This window comes from Nannospalax galili, unplaced genomic scaffold (genome assembly GCF_000622305.1).
Source record: "Nannospalax galili isolate Female #2095 unplaced genomic scaffold, S.galili_v1.0 scaffold33, whole genome shotgun sequence".
Classification (NCBI taxonomy): Eukaryota; Metazoa; Chordata; class Mammalia; order Rodentia; family Spalacidae; genus Nannospalax; species Nannospalax galili.
The window spans coordinates 60,612-82,282 of NW_008335436.1; the positions used below are offsets into that span (position 1 = coordinate 60,612).

Below are 21,671 nucleotides of genomic sequence, written 5' to 3' on the forward strand. Positions count from 1 at the left end.
TGAGCCATCTCTCCAGATGTATTGTTAGAATTTTTAGGCAATGTTCCAAAATGTCTTATATGTCATAATAACAATGAAGTTATCATTACTTGTATGTCTTTGATAAGGTACATCATCAATTAAATGGTTTACCAATGAACAGAAATCAATGTTTTACGTTGCTGTAGGTTCTGCACCCCCCCAAGGAAAATACTGTAGACGTAAAATACAACACTCATGTCAGTATCAGAAAAGTTAAAATATGTGTGTACTGGAGAAAGGGGGCAGGAAGTATGTCTTACAATCATGGAAATAAACTCTCCATTTTCCTCATGAAGAAGCCTAGGGATGAAGCTCAGTTGGGAGAGTGCCAACAAGGTGTAAACTGGGCATGTTGCATGCTTGCAATTCCAGGATTTGGGAGGCGTAGAAGACTGGGAGATCTGAAATTCAAGGTCATCCTTGGCTACATAGGGAATTCTAGACCAGCCTGAGCTACTTGAGACCCTGCCCCCCCCCCAAATAATTTGAGCGACTTGCCTCAGTAGCCTGCAAAAGACAAAGCTGTACTCAGGCCTGTATGACCATAGCCTGTGGTCCTGTCAGTCTCCTGCTCCCACCCAAGCAGCCCCAGCATGCACCATTTCTAGAGCTTTCTCTGCTCACAGTGACACTAGCCAATCCAGGTGAACACCAGCCAGTACTTGCCTGAGCTTAAACTTCACACTGGGTGTTCTCTTTGTGTGGCCCCCAAAACTTTGTATATGTCCCTTATTCCATGTTTTAAAATCTGATCATATGGCTAAAATACATATTTTTATTAATTTATCTACTTATTGTGTGGGTATAGGTGCACACAAGTGCCACAGCATGGTGTGTGGTGAAGGTCAGAAGAAAATTTGCTTCCACCATGTGGAACCTGGGGATTGAACGCAGGTCATCAGGCTGAGTGACAAGTACCTTTTACTGCTAAGCCATCTCGCCAGTCCTACACTACTAAATTATGCCCCCAAATGGCATATCCATTAACAATGCTACACAGCAGCACCGCTGGTTACTAGGGGGTTTTGTTCATTGTGTGTGTGTTCACGTGCACACTTTGAGAGCAAATTCAAGTTGTCAGGTTTAGGGGCACATGCCTTTACCCACTGAGCCATCTTGCCAGCACCGCTCTTAGGTTTTAATAGGGTCCGTTGCTGGTTTCATTTGAACTGGGAATGGAGGCTGGAATGGAAATACGTGAGTGTGATTTATTCCTGGCATTGCCCTGACCTGTGGGTTCCCCAGTCAAGGGCTTCTTTACTAGTTAATATGTCTCTGGATTGCAGTGGCCTCTGGACTTGGTTATGAGTCAGATTCCTTGGGGCCACACTGTATTCAACTTGTCTGGTTTCTACTTGCCCTTCAATTTCAAGCATGCTCATCACCTTCCTTTTTCTCTATTATGAAATCCCAGGTTACTTGATACAGTTCATAGACATTTAGAGAAACCAGAAGCCAGAGGGTGATTCCTGACAGGTTAAGAATGTGGAGCATTCAAGGGCTTGGGAGATGGCTCCGTGGATAGGAGCACTTGCTATGCAAGCTTAAGGACCTGACTTCAAATCCCCAGCACCCATGTGAAAAACTAGAGCCTATAACTCTAGCTATGAGGAGCAGAGACAGGAGGGTCACTAGGACTTACTGGCTGTCAGTTCCAGTTTCAATGAGAGAGCCTGTCTCAGGGGATAAGACAGAGAATGATAGAGCAGAGCATACACCTGACATCCTCTGGCTCTGAAGACATAGGCATACACATGCACGTGGACACACACATGCATGCACACGCACACACACGCACACACGCACACACACACACAATGTTGAGAATTACAAGCGGTTCTTTTATGCCCGCATGGAGGATGAAAGTAGGGTATCTTACAACACCTGGGTGATTGATTAGCCTAAAGCCCATTGTAGTTCTTTCTAGATGAAGGCAAGAGAAATACCACTAGCAACTGTTAAGAACATATAATTGAAGGTTTTGAGGAGAGCCTACCCAGGGAATATCAAGAAAAGGGTAAACATATAGAAGAAAGTGGCACACCCTTGTAATACAGTTACTCAAGAGGGTAGAGACAGAAGGGTCAGCACCTCAAGGTCATCCTCCAATACATAGTGAGTTCAAGGTAAGCTTGGGCTACGTGAGATGCTGTCTCAGAAACAAAGCAAGGGACTGGAGAGATGGCTCAGCAGTTAAGAGCACTGACTGCTCTTGCACAGGACCCGGGTTCGATTCCCAGCACCCACATGGTGGCTATGAACTGTCCTTAACTCCAGTTCCAGGGGAATCCAAAGCCCTTTTCTGACCTCCGCAGCATTGCACAACATGGGTGCACTCACATGCATGCAGGCAATACACTCATACACATAAAATAAAAATAAATAAAATATTTAAAAAATATGGTGACCAAGCCACATGAACCCATTTGGGCACCTTGTTGAAATGTGAACTTGGGGGCCATGACCAAGATTCTGCACTTACCATGAGCTACTGGCCAGGCCTGCAGAGTCTCAGCCCTCAAATTCAGCTGCCCAGAGGCAGGTGTTGGGAACAGGCAAGCACAAAAGCAAATGCTAGGTCGTGGAGCCTCTCACCTTTACTGACCAAAGCAGCAGTGCGAACATGCAACAGCCCTGCCCACAGTTTGCCACCCAACAGATGAACCACATGTGCTTGTTACTAATCTCTATAACACTTCATTTTTCCACTTGAAACATGCAAATAACATGAAAGCATACTTTATAGTGTTGTTGTGATGATTACATGATTAATACATTTTGCATATAAAATACCTAGTAGGTGCTTGCTGAATGTTAGCTATCATTAGAAGCAATTCAGAAAGCATTTATTATCAGGCATGATAGCACATGCCTTTTATGTCAGGACTCAGGAGGCAGAGGCAGGTGACGTCTGTGAGACTGAGGTCATCGTGGTCTACATAGTGAGTTCCAGGTCAGCTGGAAATACAGGGAGACCCTGTCTCAAACAACAACAACAAAAAAAAACAAATGTCCTAAACAAAAACAAAAAGCATTGATCCCACAGGTGCTATGTACTATTCATAGGAATAGGTGTGTAAAGAATAAAAGTCAACCTTTTAATTTCAATAGAGATTTTTGTTTTGAAAAACAAGGTCACTGTAGCCCAGGCTTGCCTTGGTACTCCTGATTCTCCAGTCTCCATTTCCAGGTGCTAGGGTTCTAGATATGTATTTAACAGAAATTTAATTGTTTTGATTTAGGGATCCCTAGAATAGAGATTAGGTATAAATCTTTGGGGGAGGGGGATTGTTGCTTTTTTTGATATAGGGTTGTCTCGTGTAACCTGGGTTGGCATTAATCTGATCTACCTGCTGTCACCTCTTGAGTGCTAGAATTATAACCACATACCTGGCTACAGGGTTTTTGTTGTTTGTTTTAGACTTTATAGAATGTTAACTCGTGTGTGTGTGTGTGTGTGTGTGTGTGTGTGTGTAGGCGTGTGTGCACCGCAGCATGTATGTGAGGGTCAGAAAACAAGTTGTAGGAGTTGGCTCTTTCCTTCCACCACGTGAATCTCGAAGTTCAAACTAAAGTCCTCAGGCCTGCCTCAAGCGTTTTTTATGCAACAGATCATCTCAGTGGCCTTGTTTTGCTTTGATTTTTTAAGACAAGGTATATAGCCCAGGCTGACCTTTGACTTACCAGAGTGGCCTTGAACTTATGCTCTTTCTACCTCATCCTCCTAAATTAGATCTAAAATCTGACTCCAAGGCCAGTGCTCTGCCTCTTCTAATGTTTTTCCCCCACACTTCCCATTGGCCCTTTATATATACTGGCTGTTTCTCATGCTGAGAGAGCACATTAAAAACAGAGCTTACGGTCAACCCGCTTTAATCACATGAAATCAATGTGCCAGAGCTATAGTGGACTCAATCTATTCTAACTTTTTAAAAGTTTTTATTAGTACATATTAATTATGCATAATAAAGGGGTTTAATTATGAAAGTTTCATATACTGTATAATTTGATCATATTCACCCCTGCTCCATTACCTCTCCTGTCTTCCCACTGTCTTGCAGACCCCCTTTCTCTTCCCAGATAGCTCTTTTCTTTCAGGGTTTTCTTGGGGTGTGTGAGGGATAATCTCACTTTAAAAACAAAAGTCTTTCATTTGATCCCATGAATCTGAGTGAGTTATCTCCAAGCATGGAAATTAAAAGGCAGGTTTTGTTTCACTTTGATTTATTCACCATGGACTGTTTCCTTGAGTAACTTATCAAAGGCCAGACATAATCAGTTTCCAGACTCTGAGTATTTGCCTTTCTTTACTGGCTTCTGCCTTTTAGCATGATTTTCAAAGGACCCGGTCTTTGCTGAACTACTTTTTCCAACCAAGACTAAAATCTTGCATGCTACATCTTTTCTAACAGTCACATGACATTTCAGGAGCTAGATTCAACCTTTACCCATTTTTTGCACCTTTCTTTGGAACCCTGTTGTGCAAAGAAAATGATTACTGACTCAAATTTTAGTTTTTCTTTTCTTTTTTCTCTTTTCCTTTTCTCTTTCTCTCAGCTTATACTAATGCTCTGTTCAATGCAAACTTGAAGAGATACTAGTTTGGGGAAAACTCCCTGTACTGGACAGCTGTAGTTATCAACTTGACACACCTGGGTAGAGGGAACCTCAATTGGGGAATTGCCTCCATTGGACTGGCCTGTGGCCATGTCTGTGGGGCATCTTCCTGATTGTTGAGTGATGTGGAAGGGCCCAGCCCACTGTGGGTGGTGCTACTCCTGGGCAGGTGGGCCTGTGTTGTATAAGGAAGCAGTTGAACATGGGCCAGAGCAAGCCAGTAAACAGCAATCCTCCATGGCCTGTGCTCCAGCTCCTGCCTCCAGGTTCCTGCCCGAGTTCCTACCTTGGGCTCCCTGATGAACCTGGGAGATGTAAGCCGAATAAACCCTTTTCTCTCCAAGCCGGTATTGGTCAAAGTGTTTTGTCACAGCAATTGAAAAGAGACTAAACATTCTCCCACTGCAACTTGTTTGTGAAAATATAATTATCTCACCGAGAAGAGTCCTCTGACATCAGAAAGAATAGACTCCAAGGCAGTGTTCTAGTAGGTTCCACAGGGTGTGCATTTTTGGATCATTTAGACCATGTCTTTTCCCCTTGTCTTCATAGTTAAAAGTAGTCATTTGCTTTTGTTCTAACAAATGTGGAAATGATTCTTGCTGCTGATTTTGCTTCTCTAAGCTCAAAGAATATTATCTGCTTTTCCCTTAAATATTGGCACCTGCTGATTGATTTTTTTTACAACCGCTTATTTTTTTTTTAAAAAAAAAGCCTGTTTATTAGTGTATAACTCACAGTCCGTAAAATTCACACACTTAAACTGTCTAAATTGATGGTGTTTAGTGTGCCGTCACAGCCGGTCTTTGCTGGGGCAGCTTTTCTCTCTGCCTTCGGTGTGTGCCAAGCCCCAGAAAACTACCATTACTGTTTTGAGACAGAGTCTTATGAAGACAGGCTGGCTTCCCATTCACTATGTAGCCAAGGCTGGCCATGAACTCCTGATCTTCTACAGTTGCAAACCACCAGGTTCATCCCACCGTTCAACAGGAACGGTTTCTCGATACATATTTGGGAAGATATTTGTACCTTAAGAGTGAACTTTTAAACTCTATTACTTATGACATTTTCTAATTACTTTCTGACTATTAACTTCATATTATTGTCATTGTAATTGATGAATCAGTAATCTATCAACTGTGCCCCTGGGGTAGTAAGCCTGATAAGTCCTTCATCATGCCTACGATCCTTTCTTCTCTCTGAACCTCGTGGTCCACATGCATCCACTTGGCTTTCTTTACTTTGCATTGTCTCATTGACTCATCCGTGTGTGTGTGTGTACATGTTCATGTGTGCATGAGCATACACATGTGTGTATATGTATGTAGAGACCAGAAGACAACTTCAGCTGCCATTCCTTGAGTCCTTGCACCTTGTTTTTTAAAACGGTCTCTCAGTAGCCTGGAACTGCCAGCCCTATAAGCTCACTTTCCCAGCTCTGAGATTATAAGTACGTGTCACCATGCCTGACTTTTTTCTTTAAACATGGTCAGAGGATGAAAGTCAGGTCCTCACGTTTGCGAAGCAAGCACTTTACCCGCTGAACCATCACCCCAGTTATGAGGCTCTCTGTTGAGGGCCCTAGAGCTGAACTCTGGATGGTTCCTCTAAGGCAAAGTGCTGCTTTACATAACTGAAATTCATCTGGAAGTCATTCTTCCCTGGAGGAATTTGAAAGGAGAAAGGAGTTGGCTTTCTACATAAGCGGAGAATGTTTTTGTATTTGTGATTGAACATTACTGTTTAGCAGGGTAATAAAAAAAAGTCAAGTGAAAGTGATGTTTCTTATCCTATAAAATCCCATTTTGAGCAGCCCACACTTTCTCACTGAAAACCTTTTAGCTGTATGAAGACCACCCTCAAGAGACGGTCATGACTGATGAGGTCTAAGTGCCCTAATACCACCTGTCTCCTAGCCAATGCCTGGCTCTTCTCTACCCTTTCCTCCTTCCTCAAACCTGCCATATTGTGATCAGATAGAAGAGATTCGAATTCGGCAGAACTTATTAACTGTTTGACAGAGTTAGGTTTCCCTAGTTCATTGGAAGCTCATTGCTAAGAATGAGTTCTGGGATTCTGGTTTATGCAACTGGGTAGATGATGCTTCTATTTTGACACTGCGGATATAGCTTAGTTGGTAGAGTGCATACCTAGCATGAATGGGGCCCTAGCTTTGATCCCCAGAACTGCATGAACTGGATGTGGTGGGTTATGCCTGCTATCCTAGCACTCAGGGTGGATGTAGACGAGTCAGAAATTCAGGGATGTTATAGTAGAAAGATCATACATTCAAAATCATCCACTACATAGTTCAAGGCCTGCTGGGCTATGTGAGACCCTACTTTAAAATAACATGAAATCTATTTTGAACACATTAAGTGGAGATTATCTATGGAATCGTCCAGCAGGGATGTTTAAAGCAGTTGGATATATAGATCTGCATCTCAGGGAAAAGAACATGGCTTAACAATTACTGAAGTCTAGTAGGCACTACAGCTACAGTGTAGCAAGGACTTCTGTCTACAGGAAGCCAGGCATCTGCTGGGGGACAGGCAGACATTTCTCCAAGTGGGAATAAACGTACTCAATGGTGGTCTCACCTGCGAGCCATAGAGGCACCCAGGAAAGGAAATGTCACGTGGATTTCTTTTCCTTTAGAGTGGAGGCATCACCCTGAAAAGAGAGGGGAGTGAGGGTGATCCCAGGATCCTGAGCCAGAGGCAAGTGGATCTCTGTGAGTTCAAGGCCAGTCTGGTCTACATAGTGAGTTCCAGGACAGCTGGGGCTACAGGGAGACCCTGTCTCAAAAAGACCAAAAAAAATGCAGGTGAAGCTGGTGATGTCCAGGTGGCTTTGAACTTTGGTGCAAGATGTTTGGTGTGGGGCAGAGTGGAGGCAGCTGCAGTGCATTGAGAATGAGGAAGGGGGTGGGGGATGAAACAGAAGACTCAAGCAGATGGCGTTCTTGGGAAGTTGCCTTTAAAAGAGGGCTGGGAGAGACAGGCGGGAAGAGCCACAGGTGCCAGTCTTCCAGCTAAGAGCTTTGTCTCCAGCCACAGTAAAAAGACTCAAGGACCAAGAAGAGAGATGTTTGGATGGAACCAGGATTGAGCAGAAGGACAGTAGGATATGCTAGTGTAGGTGTTGAGAAAGAGAAGATGATTCTCTCAGCTCCATGAACAGTGCAAGGCCCAGAAGAGGCTGATAAAGAGTCAGTTCATAGCTTGTTGGATACACAGCAGTTACTGGGTACCAAGGGTGTCCTTAGATAAAGTGGTCTGCACAGCTGCTCTATCCGAGCAGATTTTGATGTCCTGTTTGAGGGTTTTGGTTTTTTAAACAATTTATTTATTTACTTATTTATTATTTATTTAATGTGTGTATGTATGTGTTCTATAGCACATATATGACAGAGGACAACTTGCGGAAGTCAGTTCTCTTCTTTCACCTTACAGGTTTGAGGACTTAAACTCGGGCTTGGCAGCAAGTACCTTTACCTGCTGAGCCAGCTCTCTGGCCTTGTTGTTGAGACAGCATCTCATGCAGCCCAAGCTGTATAACTGAGGGTGACACTGACCCTCGATTCTCTTGTCCCAAGTGCTAGGATCATGGGTGTGTGCCACAATGCCTGGCTTTAATGATGAGTCAAGGGGGAGATATTTGACCATTTTGTTGTAGGTTCTACATTTGAGATATGTGAGCCTTGGGGAGAGGTTAGCACCACTAACCCTCACGTTCACCCATCACACCAGAGGAGAATGGAAGGGATGGCTCCATTGTCCTAACCACATTATTTCCTCCTCCGGTTTCCTCCTCCTGTTAAAACCAACGAAAATCCATTTATGCTCGCTCTCATGAGTAGCTTGGTTAGGTATGAGGCAAGAAGACTGACTTCTGCCTACCAGGCTTCGATGAGCAGAATGTCAAGGGACTTGTACCCATCCGAACCTGAAGGCACAGATAAAGCAGCCTGTTGGAAGGTGTGAGGCTGTGGAGTGCAGCACCCAGCTGAGCAAGGGAACAGAATACTTTCCAAAAGTTTGACCATGAAGTCATGATGAGAGGGAAACGTTAGTCAAGGGGAACTTCCATGTAACTGGGGTACTTAAGGTTTTGAGGGATAGTGAGGAAAAGTCACAGAAAGAGAAGTTGGTAAGGGAGTTGATGGATGGGACAGGGAGAAGAGGTTGGAAAGAAGAGGCAGCAGAGAGGAGAGGGTCGGGGGAGGGCCCTCCTCCAGAGGTTTGGTGAAGAAGGAGATGACTTCCTCAAGCAAGGTGAAGGATAGGAGACTTGTCCTTCCAAAGTCACCCTTTCCACTCTCAAGTAAAAGATATGAGATCCTTTACATCCAGGCCTTAGAGTGGCATTCAGCACTCTGCGTGTGCTCAGTCCACACCCGTTGAGGGAATTACTGTCGTACTTTATGCTTGGCCCATCATCCTCAAAGAAACCTGACAGGAAAGCAAGATGGCACAGTCAGTTGGCTGCTGAACACTGACTCCGTTTTGTTAGTTTGACAGCCTGTCTTCCTCCCTCCTTCTTTCCCTCCCTCCTTTTCTTTTCCTCTCTTCCTTCTCGTCCTTCTCCTCCTCCTCACTCAGTAGCCTAGGTTGGCCTGGAACTCACTATGTAGCCTAGGCTGAACCTCGTCCTTCTCCTCCTCCTCTTCCTCCTCCTCCTCTTCTCTCTCCCTCTCCTCTCTGTCTTTTGGAGACAGAGTCTCACTCAGTAGCCTAGGTTGGCCTGGAACTCACTATGTAGCCTAGGCTGACCTTGGATTTACAACAGTCTTCCTGCCTTGGCCTCCAAGTGCTGGAATTACTGGACCCAAATACCACACCCTGCCTTTTTTGGTTGTTGGTTGCAGGGATGCAACCCAAGTCTCCCTGGCCCTCAGGGATGTCTCAGGAATCAGGTGTTTTCGGAATAGCTCTGATCTTGAGCCCTGCACATCGAGTATAGTTTCATGAGTGAAGACTGAACTGGTTCTTTTTAGTAAGCAGCCTGCCCACACCCACTGGGCAGAGTTGTATAGCTGCTGAGATGAAATCGTGGTTTATCCTGCCCGTCTGGTTGACTTGCTGACACATTGCAGACATGGCTCAAACTGCATGATGTGGAAAGAATCCACTCCCAAAACAGACATGTTTGGGCAGGCAGGGTACGAAGGGGCCAAGCTCTAGTCTCTTCTCTGATTCTTGACCTCTGTCTTCTCAGGGCATTTGAAGGCTACACAAATGCCAGGTCATCGCATGTATAAGGTTTAACTGCTCCACTGTTGCTTCTAGTGCTTTTAGTCACTCAGAGGCTCTCTCAGATCCTAACAGTGTCTGCCACCAAATGCAGGGGCCATAGGAGTTTACTGAGTTGTATTGTGTTTACTTCTGTTCCTTTGTATACATTCCCACATGCACATGTAGAGTACAGTAGCACTCAGCGAGTGAGTTTACTTTCCTTGTTTAACTCTGTTCTTTAGTCAATACTAAGAACATGAGGTAGATCAGACTGTATTTCCTCAATCTCTCTCTCTCTCTCTCTCTCTCTCTCTCTCTCTCTCTCTCTCTCTCTCTCTCGTTTAGACCAGGGGTCAAACTTCATGTCAGTCTTGGGTGCTGTTCCTCAGGAGTTATCCATCTTGTTTAAAAAAGTTGTTTTAGGGGCTGATGTTCAGAGCACTGACTGCTCTTGCCAAGGACCTGGATTTGGTTCCTAGCAGCCACATGGCAGCTAACAACTGTCTGTAACTTCAGTTCCAGGGGATCTGACATCCTCTTTGACCTCCAGAAGGCATTGCGCAACACGAGTACATTTACATACATTCAGGCATAAAATAAAAATACTAAATAAAATATTTCAAAATGTTTTCCAGAAATTATTTTAAGTCAGGCATGGTAGTGCATGCCTTTAGTCCCAGCACTCAGGAGGCAGGGTCAGGCAGATCTCCATGGGATCAAGACCAGCCTCATCTACATAGCAAGTTCCAGGCCAGCTGGGGCTACAGGGAGAGAGACCCTGTCTCAAAAAGCCAAGAAAATTGTTTTAATTGCATTTATTTATTTATTTTGTGAGTGTGTATGTGTATGAGAGTGTATAGGCATGCATACGCCATGGCTCACTTGTGGAGGTCAGAGGACAACTTACAGGAGTCCTCACTTTCCACCATGTGGATTTGGGAATGGAGCTCGGGTTCCCAGCCTTGGTGGCAAGCTCCTTTACCCAGTGAACCATCTTGCCAACCCTCCTTTGTTTCTTGAGACAGGGTCACTCATGAGAAACTGGGGCTTGCTGATTAGGCTGACTGGCCAGAGAGTCCCTGGGGATGTGATCATCTCCACCTCCCCAGTGCTGGGACTGTAAGCACATGCTACCCTGCCAGGCTTTTTTTTAAATGTGAGGTCTAGGGCATCAAGCTGAAGTTCTCATGTTTTGCGTAAGGCAAAATTTTACCAACTGAACTGTCTCCTCAACCCCCAGGCTAGATTTATTTTAGAGTTGGCTAGGAGCTGGTGGCCTCTGAAGGCTGGATGGAGAGAATGAGGATTTATGTTCAGGCTCAAAGAAGAAAACAGGATGCAGTCCCATAATAATGTCTGCTGAGGAGATGGGACTGGGGATTCTGGATAGAAATTCATCGTATTGTCTGGATCCCCAGGGAACTCACAGCCCAGTAAAAGTGAAGGAGCTATGAGCTGGTAACTTCAGTGTGGCAAGAAAAAAATGTTGGATTTGCCTGATGGAGATGGAAGAAACCACAACTGTGACAAGTTACTTTCAAGTCTGTTTGGAGCTGAGTAGACATGTCTGTTACCTGGTTTTAATTTTTTCAGTTCATTTGACTGGGCTGTTAGTGCCGGCTGATTGACATGCTTTCCTTCAGTGATAGTCATTGTAAACGTCTATGCTTATATTACTGTGTGTTGATACCATACTTTGTGTCAGGCACTGGGGTGAAGTAGTTTATATGTACCATTCCACCATCCTATGGGGAGGGTTATCCTTAGATGAAAACTCTAAAGTTCAGAGAGGTTAAGTAACATAACATAATATAATAATATACTACAGTAATATAAGTAAAACAAAGGTTACTAGTTTCAAAACTAGTAAGTCAGACCAGTTGGTAGAGTGCTTGCCTAGCATGCACAAGGCCCAGGGTTCTACCTCCAGCATTACATAACCCTGGTGTGACTCAATGCCTACAATTCCTGCAATCAGGAGGTGGAGGCAAGAGGATCGGAAGTTCAAGACCAGCCGGGATACATCTGAGAATTGGTGGTACTAGGAGCAGCGAACTTAACCCAAGTGAGTGCTCAGAGTCTGTACTTTGCCTGAGAATAAAGCCTGATAGTAAGGATGGGTAAGAGGCTGAGGGAGGGTAAACTTAGTGGACTCAAAGGTTTCACCTAATTTTAAATTGGCCAATAGTTTTTATTTAGCAAACAATATGCACACTTGCAGGAATGAGGGATGATCTGGTTTCCCCTCCCATAAAGTTCACAGGGGAGGCGAGGCATATCCCACACCTTCAACGTGGTGTGCCAGTGCCACCAAAGATGATACATCCCTTCTGTGACTCACCAAAGCTTAGTCAAGGAACATGCTGCCTCTACTTTTAGAGAATGAATGGGGAGGAAGCTGAAAGCTTTCAGTAAGAGTTTGAAAGGCATCATCAGGCAGACAAATGGAGGAGGGAGTATATTTAAAGTGACAAAGGTACATGGGTGGGGAGAATAGTCAGGACCACAGGGACAATGTAAGGACTGATGATACATCAGTTGTTCATGTAATCACCACTCAGATCAAGAGACAGCATGCTAGCCCCACCTGAAACCTGTACCATACACACCTCAGTCCTAACCCTCATAACTTCCAAACTCGTCTCTGTCCCTGGATCTCTTTATATCTGGGTTTAACCTTGGCAGTTTTATCTTTTTCTTATTTGGCACATGTTTTAAACCACTTTTAAACTTGTAGGTTTCCTTTGCCCTTATTTATTATTTCTCCATTGACCCCTGGAGTTACTTAAAGGAGGACAGACTAATTTTGACTCGCAGAGGATACAGTCCATCATGGTGGGGAAGGCTCGGTGGCAGGAGCATGAGGCAGCTGGTCACATGGCGTCCACAGTCAGGAAGCAGAGAGATGGATGTTGCTCTGCAGTTCCTTTCTTCTTTGTATTCAGCCTGGGACCTCAGTCCATGGAGCAGTGCCACCCCCAGTGCAGGTAGGTCTTCCCACCTCATTAGCCCAGTCTAGAAACTCCCTCAAAAAGTGCCCAGAGGTTTGTCTCCTAGGTGGTTCTAGATCCTGTCAAGTGGACACCAATAGCCTCATGGTTGCCCACAGTTGGGGCTTTTCTGATTGCTCCTCACGGGTCAGTTCAGTGTGCCGCTCTGTCTTCTGTGTTTCCTACAACTTGGCAGCTGGATCCAGAGCCTGACAGACCAGACTCTATCCTCTGAACCAGTTTGACCTGGTGACAGATAATAAGCAGGGCTTTAGTAGCATGCCTTTCGAAGACAGGTCAGAAAGTGTCTTAAATATGTTATTAGTGAAACTGGGCTACATCTAGGTGTGTGGCAGGGCAAGCAGGACTTCAGGGGATCAGCTTTGTAGGTTTTTGAACCAAGAAATAGCATGTTCTCAGATCTGCTTCCAAAATTGTGTCTGTGCAGGACAGACTCTACAGGCCATCATATTAAAGGGCTAATAAGGGTGAATAATATGCACTTGGATGCTCTCTATTTTCTGTAGCATTTCCATATAAGGTTTCTAGAAGTTTCCTATACATTCTTTGTTCTGTTTCATTTTTCTTTGCTTTGTGACAAGATCTCAAGCAACCCAAACTGGCCTGACTATATAGACAAGGATGACCTTAAATTATTTATTTTTAAAATTTATTTTTATGTGTATGGTGTTTTGCCTGTATGTAAGTACACCTGTGTCATGCAATGACTGCAGAGGCCAGAAGAGGGTGTCGGATCCCCTGGACCTGGAGTTATGGGTAGTTGTTAGCCACCATATGAGTGCTGGGAATCAAACCTGAGTCTTCTCAAGAGCAGCCAGTGCTCCTAACTGCTGAGTCATCTCTCCAGCTCTGACCTTCAACTTTTGATACTTCTGCCTCCAGTGCTGGAATTATAGGCATAGGCCACTGAGCGTGGCTTCAAATGTTTTCTAAGCAGACTATGTAATAGAATGTTTTAGAAATACTTTTGTGATTTGGAGGTGGAGGCAGGAAGATCAGGAGTTTATGGTCATCCTTGACTCATAGTATATGGTCTTTGCTCCATGAACCCTGCCTCATAAAACAAAAAGAAATGAAGCATAAAAGAAATAGTTCTGTGGGCAGCATTATAAATCTTAGAAATTTAAGGAGAGACATAGGTTTTAAATGGAAATATGTAAAAGGAAAAAGTCTAAGAATGCTGCGTGGTGAAAGAAGTTTGTATTTATTTTGCCCAAGGAAATCCCCAAATACTCATTGTTTCTCCAAATGTTTGTTGAAAATTGAACCATCAGTAGAATGTAAAGAAGGCAGTCATACCTCATATATTATTTTTTAGAGTTGTGAGGAACTTCTTGGCTTCATTATTTGTCCGGTTGCTTTGCTTTAAAAACCCAAAGTCAGGGCCCTCAAGATTGTGCAGTGGGTAAAGGCATACAACATCAAGCTAATGACCTGAGTTTGACTTCGAGGACTCACATGGTGGAAGGAGGGAACTGACTGTTACAAATTGTCCTCTGACCTCTACACATATGCTGTGGTACACCCCCCCACACACACACATAAATCATCAGTAAATGTAATTTTAAAAACCCCAAAGTAAGAAGTCCAATTTACAGTAGTGACAGCTAACACATAAAATAGAACCAGGCATTACTTCGAACATTTTATGTAATATAACTAACTTAATCTTCACCACAACCCCAGATTTAGGCATTGCTGCCCTCCCCATTTTATGGATCTGGAAACTGAGCACAGAGAAACTAAGTTACTTGTTGAGGCTTACACAGAGCACGAGGTAGAAGAGAGGTTCAAAGTCCAGGACTGTGTTCCTCTCTATGCCCCTCTGCTAGGATTAGTGCTGTTCCAGGACCCCGCTTCTCCTGGATCTTCCATTTACCTACCTCTTTTATGGATGTAACAATAAAACCTCCTCTGTAGGGAAGGCTGAAATGAACTAAGATTACCGCACACACTGGGACAAAGAGTAAAGTGCTGCCTACTGGTTAAAATTTTAACACATTATTTTCTGTGCTTATATTTATTGGAGCAGTTTGTGAAATAGGCTTTATTATATTTGAAATCTGCTATTTTACATTCCCAGTGACAGCACAAGAGGCTTCTAATTTCCCCACAAGGCTTGTTATCTTTTGACTTTTTGATAATAGCCACACAAATAGGTTGACAGACCTTTGTGGTGCTTGTTTATTTTGTTTGAGATAGGTTAGTAGTTATCCAGGCTGGCTTTGAACTCCATGTATACCTAAGGTGACCTTGATTGAGCTACTGATCCTCCTGCTCTGCCGCCACTTCCCAAGTGCGGGGCTACTGTCAGTTTTTCTAATGGCGCTCTCTCTCTCTCTCTCTCTCTCTCTCTCTCTCTCTCTCTCTCTCTCTGCACATGTATGTGCATGCAAGTGCACTCTTGTAGGCCAGAAGAAAGCATTAGATCCCCTGGAGTAGTGAGCTGCCTGACATGGGTCCTGGGAGCCAATCTCTAGTCCTCTGCAAGAGCAGCAAACACTCTTAACCATCTCTTCCAATCCCAATACCATTTGTACTCTTTTTTTTTTTTTTTTTTTTTTGAGACAGCTCTAACTGACCTGGAACTCACTATGTAGACCGGGCTGGCCTCGAACTCACAGAGCTCCACCTGCCTCTGCCTCCCAAGTGCTGGGATTAAAGGTGTGGGCCACCATGCCATCCATTTGTAGTCTTAAAGGCAGAGATGTTATATTGAAAATTGTCAGGTTGCCTGGGGCTAAGGAAAGCAAAGCTTCAAATGAGTATGTTGAGACTCTCCTATGTTAAAACTTTAATCAAAGTAATTTTAATAGCACCCCCAGGAAAGGAAAAACATGGCTTTAGTCTTGGTGATGCACCCTACCCCATGGAGCCACTGCAGTGAGCAGTCGATGTCCCAACTTTGTAGACCAAAACGGAAAACAACAGAACCCTACTTCAAGGAAGAGGCCACGTTCACTTTCAGCCCCTGTGGTCCCTTTAACCATTGCACTAGATGTTAAACTAATCCCCAAGCAAGGGCAGTGAGTTTTGTTTGTTTGCCAGGGTTGGATTTAAGAACAAGAGTAAAAGCTGGGTGTGGTACGGCACACCTATAATCCCAACACCCTGGAGGCTGGGGCAGGAGGAACAGGAGTTCAAGGTCTTCCTCATCCTTAGCTGCTTAATGAGTCTGGGCCCAGTCTGAGCTAACAGCAACAACAAAAGAACATTAGTAAACGATGACATAAATTTATGAAAATGCTATAATAAAATCCATCATTTTGTTTGCTAAATTTAAAAATTAACATTAATAAATAAAATAATCAAAATACTAATAAATTACTACTAATGAATATTGGTAAAATATCACTTTTGGTAGCAGACTCTGAAAAAAATTGTTTCAGAGCTAGAGAGATGGCTCAGCGGTTAGAGCACTGGCTGCTTTTGTAGAGAACCTGGGTTCAGTTCCCAGGACCCACATGGCAGCTAACAATTGTCTGTAACTGCAGTTCCAGGGGAATCTGACACCTTCTGGCCTCCACAGGCATTGAATGCACAGGTACACTTACATGTAAGCAAAACACTCATATACACAAAATAAAAATAAATAACTTTTTATAAAATCGTGGGTTTTTTTTTTTTGAAACAAGATCCCACTCCATCTCAAAAGTTTCTAGCTGTCCTTGAACTCACCATTAAACCAGAGTAGCCTTGAATTCATGGGTAATCCTCCTGCCTCTGCCACTCCAGTGCTGAGGTTACAGGTATGTGCCATGATACCTTGCTTACACATAGTTTGGGTGTATTTTTCTCCACTGCATGTTATTGTGGTTTATTTTATGTGTATGACTGTTTACCTGCATGAATGTAAGTGCACCCATGTGTGCAATGCCCATAGGGGCCAGAAGAGGGCATCAGAACCCCATATGAAGTTAACCATCATATGGATACTAGAACTTGAACCTGGGTTGTCTGCAAGAGCAGCCAGTGTTCTTAATCGCTGAACCATCTCTCCAAGTTTTTTTTTGTTTTTTTGTTTTTTTTAAGTAGGGTCTCTTGCCAGGTGTGGTGGCGCACACCTTTGGAGGCAGGCAGAGGCAGGCAGATCCCTGTGAGTTCAAGGCCAGCCTGGTCTACATATTGAGTTCCAGGACAGCTGGGGCTACAGGGAGACCCTGTCTCAAAAAAGACCAAAAAAAAAAAGAAGGGTCTCTTATAGCACAGGATGACCTCCAGTTTTCTCTGTAGTTGAGAATGATCTTGAACTCCTAATCTTCCTGCTTCCCCTTCCCAAGTACTAGGATTATAGGAACCTACCACCGTGCTTGATCCCAAAACTATAAATAATTTGTCCGCTCTCTTATGGATAGATATTTCACTTACCAGTTTCCGTTGTTTTGAGTAGTACTTCAAAACCAATTTGAATACATGTCGTTTTATGCCCCCATGGAAGAGATGTTTGTTACTGTGCTTAGAGGAAGAATTGTGGGTAGTGCATTGTATTATCTTTAAATTCTTTAGCTGTCTCAAAATTGCTTTCAGGAAGGTTATTTCAGCCCACACTCTAACCAGCTAAATGGGAGTTTCATTTCCTTACCAGCATTACATAACTTTAGACTTAAAGTTTATCACTGCAGTCAAGGTGAAATAACATCTTCTTGTTTCAATGTGAACTCTGATTACTAGAAAGACTGAGAGGAGCTAAAGGCTTGTCATCTTATGGTTACACCCCTTGAGATGCTGACATCTAGCTCAGCCCTATTTTCTAACATCTTTGGGTCTTTCTCTTTTGTATTTATAAAAATTCTCTGTACTTATCTGTCAACCTAGGAGTCCCTTTATTTTTTAAATTTTGCCATTTGTCTAACAGAAGTTGTAAACTTCAGCGTAATTGAATTTATGAGCATTTATTGATGATGTTCTGGTTGGCTGGTTGATTTTTCGAGACAGAGTTGTGTTATGCATCCCAGGCTAGCCTCAGGTTCGCAGAAATTCTCCTGCCTCTGCCTCTCAAGTCCTGAGCCCGAGGTTATATGTACGAGCTACTCCTGTCTCTGATTTGTATATTTTATGCCACGTTAATATTCCTTCCGGACTCTTAAGGACCTAAGCAGAATCTTCTATATTTTATTTCAATGGTTAAAAATTATTCACATTTAACTTTTTATGGGGCTGGAGAGATGGTTCAGCGGTTAAGAACACTGGTTGTTCTTGCAGAAGACCCAGGTTTGAATCCCAGCACCCACATGGCAGCTAACAACTGTCTATAACTCCAGTTTCAGGGAATCCAATAGCCTCTTCCGACCTTCACAGGCATTGAACGACATGGGTGTACTTACCTATGTGCAGGCAATACACATGTGCACATAAAATAAAATGAATAAAAATTTTTAAAAATTATTCACATTTAACTTTTTAAATACTGAAAACATTTATTATTTACATTTAGGTCTATAATCTGGAAGTCTTATGGGAAATCTGAGTGAGAGGACTAATTTAATATTTTTTTATAAATCATCAGTAGTTTCAACATTACTTATTGAAGAATTTGATTTCACTGCATTTTCTACCGAGTCAAGGACTCATATTTACATATGTTTGTTTTTAGAATCTCTGTTTGACTCCAATTCTTTTAATTTCTCTAGGCTTATAATTCTTGGTACATATTATATAAGAAGACAAGTCTTACCTGCTTGTTTTGATAACTTCTGTTGTGAGTTTTAAGGGCATATTGTCAAGTTCTGTGAGATATTATAGAATTTGAAATAGTAGGTTAACATTGAAAAGCAGCAACTTACTCAGTACCACAATTTTTGAGCATTTGAACATTCAGCCTTTACTTATTTCTTTTTATTGTTATTGCTGAGTTTTATTCAAGAATACATACAAAATACTTCATATAAACAAGTTCTTCAAAATATTTATTCATCATTATTCCTGCACATGTGTGCTCACTCCTGTGCATGTTCATACATGATGTGTGTGTGTGTGTACACTGCACATGTGTATCAGGGTGGAGGTGTGTGCATATGTGCATGTTCATACATGATGTGTGTGTGTGTGTGTGTGTGTGTACACTGCACATGTGTATCAGGGTGGAGGTGTGTGCATGTGTAGCCACCAGAGGATAACTGTGGGGAGCTGGTTATTTCTATTCACCTTCATGTGAGTTCTGGGGCTTGAACTTGGGTGGCCAGGCTTTTGGCTTTTGTTGCAGGTTGCCATTACCTGTTGAGCCATTTCACCAGCCCCTTGAATAAATTAGTTTGAAATCATCCTAAAGATTTATTTATTTGGGGCTGGAGAGAGGGCTCAGTGGTTAAGGGCACTGGCTGCTATTGCAGTGGACCTGACTTCAGTTCCCAGCCCCCACCCAGCGGCTAACAACCATCCATAACTCCAGTTCCAAGGGACCTGATGCCCTCTTTCTGACCTCCACAGGCATTGTACAACACAGGTGCTCTTACACATATGCAGGCAATACGCTCATACACATAAAATAAAAAAAATCAATAAATAAAAGAAATAATTACAGCTTTTAGCCAGGCATGGTAGTGGATCCGTAATCCCAGTGCTTAAGTGATAGAGGCAGGAGGATCAGGAGTTTGAGGGCAACCTGGGCTACCTGAAACCCTGCCTCAAAAACACTAAGCAACTCTCCAACCTACCAAACCTGAAAACAAAACTAAAACACATACTTCCCACCTTTTGAGTGCCTGTGGTTTCTTGATGATTGTATACATGTGTTCTTTGGAGTAAGAGAACACACTTTCCCCATCTGAGCTCAGGCTAGCTGAGCCCAGATACTGTTCTCTTGTTCACCATGCTCAGCAGAGAGACTTCAGGATTTGCTGAATTCGGCTCATTCTTGGGACTGGTTATATGGTCAGCATGGAAGTTGTCCAGAGAGTCATTCTTCCCCTGGTCAAATACGTGGTGGGTTCAGCGCTTGGGCTGTGCATGGATGGGAGTATTAGGAGAGCTGGGCAGGCCAGGGTGCACCTCCATTGGCTGGGTATAGCTTTCTCTGTGACGTCTGCACACACTGAGGACAGCTGCTGCCATTTTTGCATACCTTCATCCTGTGTTCTTATCAAAAGTAACCCTGTGGTCCATACACACGGCTTTATTTAATATTGCGAAGCAGTTTCTATCATTTCAATACAAGTGAACACTATTTGAGGGGAAGTATTTATTTTGTCTCTAGATCATTGGTGATCTCAGTTTGCCTTGATGAGAAAAATGTTATATAACTTTGCCTCCCATAACTTTTCCTCTGGAGTAGTGTGTTCCCATAGATTCATGTGCAGTGGGTATCCTTTCCTGAATCACAGGGTGAATATTCAGTTCTTGGCCATGAAGACTTGAGTATTTATTTAGAATTGAAGGGTGCAGTGTTTTTGAAGCCTGATCAAGTTTTTTTTATTATTGATTTCTTTCTGTTTTATACACACACATATGTATGGTTTTATGTAGCTCAGGCTGGCCTCAGACTCCATTTAATCCAGGCCTCTGGGGTTGAACTGATTCTGCTGCATTAGCCTCCTGAGTGCTGGGATTACTGGAGCATGGTATCAAGCCTGACTTTCCTCTGAGATTCTTATTGGTTGTAGTACTAAGTTTGTCACTCACACAATTAACTAGCAGGCTTTGAAAATAGGTGTGCTGGATAGCTTTAGTGTCAACTTGACACACCTGGGTTGAGGGAGGCTCAATCGGGGAATTGCCTCTATTGGACTGGCCTGTGGCCATGTCTGAGGGGCATCTTCTTGATGAGTGATGGGGGGGGTGCCCAGCCCACTGTGGGTGGTGCCACCCCTGGGGCAGGTGGGCCTGTGTTGCATAAGAAAGCAGGCTGAGCAGGGGCCAGGTGAGCAAGCCAGTAAGCAGCATTCCTCTCTCAGCAATGAAGAACAAACTAGAACATTAGGAGTGGTCCTCTCATGTGTTTATATGTACATTGTTATTAATAGAAGCTGGAGTAAGTCTTAGATGTTAGCTAACAACCCTTATCTAGATTTGTCAGGCATTTGTGCTATTTGCATCTTTTGGATGGGCTAGTTCAGAATATGTTGGGTTTCCAGCGTTTAGTGAAGCTGAGAAAGGAATTTTTCTTATAATAACATGTTTAGTAAAGTCTTATACACAGACAACTGCATATTCATATAAAACACAATCTTCTTTACTCTGTGTGTGTTTGTGACAGAGTCTATGTAGTCCAAGCTGGCCTGGAACTCACAGTGATCCTCTTGCCTCAGCCTTCCTAGCATTAGATCACAGACTTGTACAGCCCTACTTGGTAACCATTCCAGTTTTCAGATGGGGAAGTTGAGCAAACATCACTTTGCTCAATCAAGGTGAAAAGAAGCAAGTAAGTAGTTGATTCCCATCAGGTGACTGGGTGGACTTGAGTAAGGCATTTGCCTTGTCTGTGTCCCTGGCTTCCTTGTCTAGAAAAAGGGGATAAAAATAGCAGTCACTTCATAGGCATACTGCCAGGATCAGTTTTCAGATGGGGAAGTTGAGCAAACATCACTTTGCTCAGTCAAGGTGAAAAGAAGCAAGTAAGTAGTTGATTCCCATCAGGTGGCTGGGTGGACTTGAGTAAGGCATTTGCCTTGTCTGTGTCCCTGGCTTCCTTGTCTAGAAAAAGGGGATAAAAATAGCAGTCACTTCATAGGCATACTGCCAGGAAAACTAGAATTAACACAGGCAAAGTACCTGGATCCCTGCAGGGGCCTGATGCAAATTCTCTTTGTGCTGTTATTGTAATCTACAATATGGGTTCCTGTACAGGATG

The 21,671-nt window shown here is 43.3% G+C and overlaps 1 protein-coding gene across 1 annotated transcript in view; it reads left to right on the forward strand.

The window, feature by feature from the left end:
• The window catches only part of Pld1 (phospholipase D1), a 197,793-nt gene that overhangs the window by 10,757 nt on the left and 165,365 nt on the right, over window positions 1–21,671 (forward strand). The gene's annotated exons all lie outside the window — the stretch shown is intronic.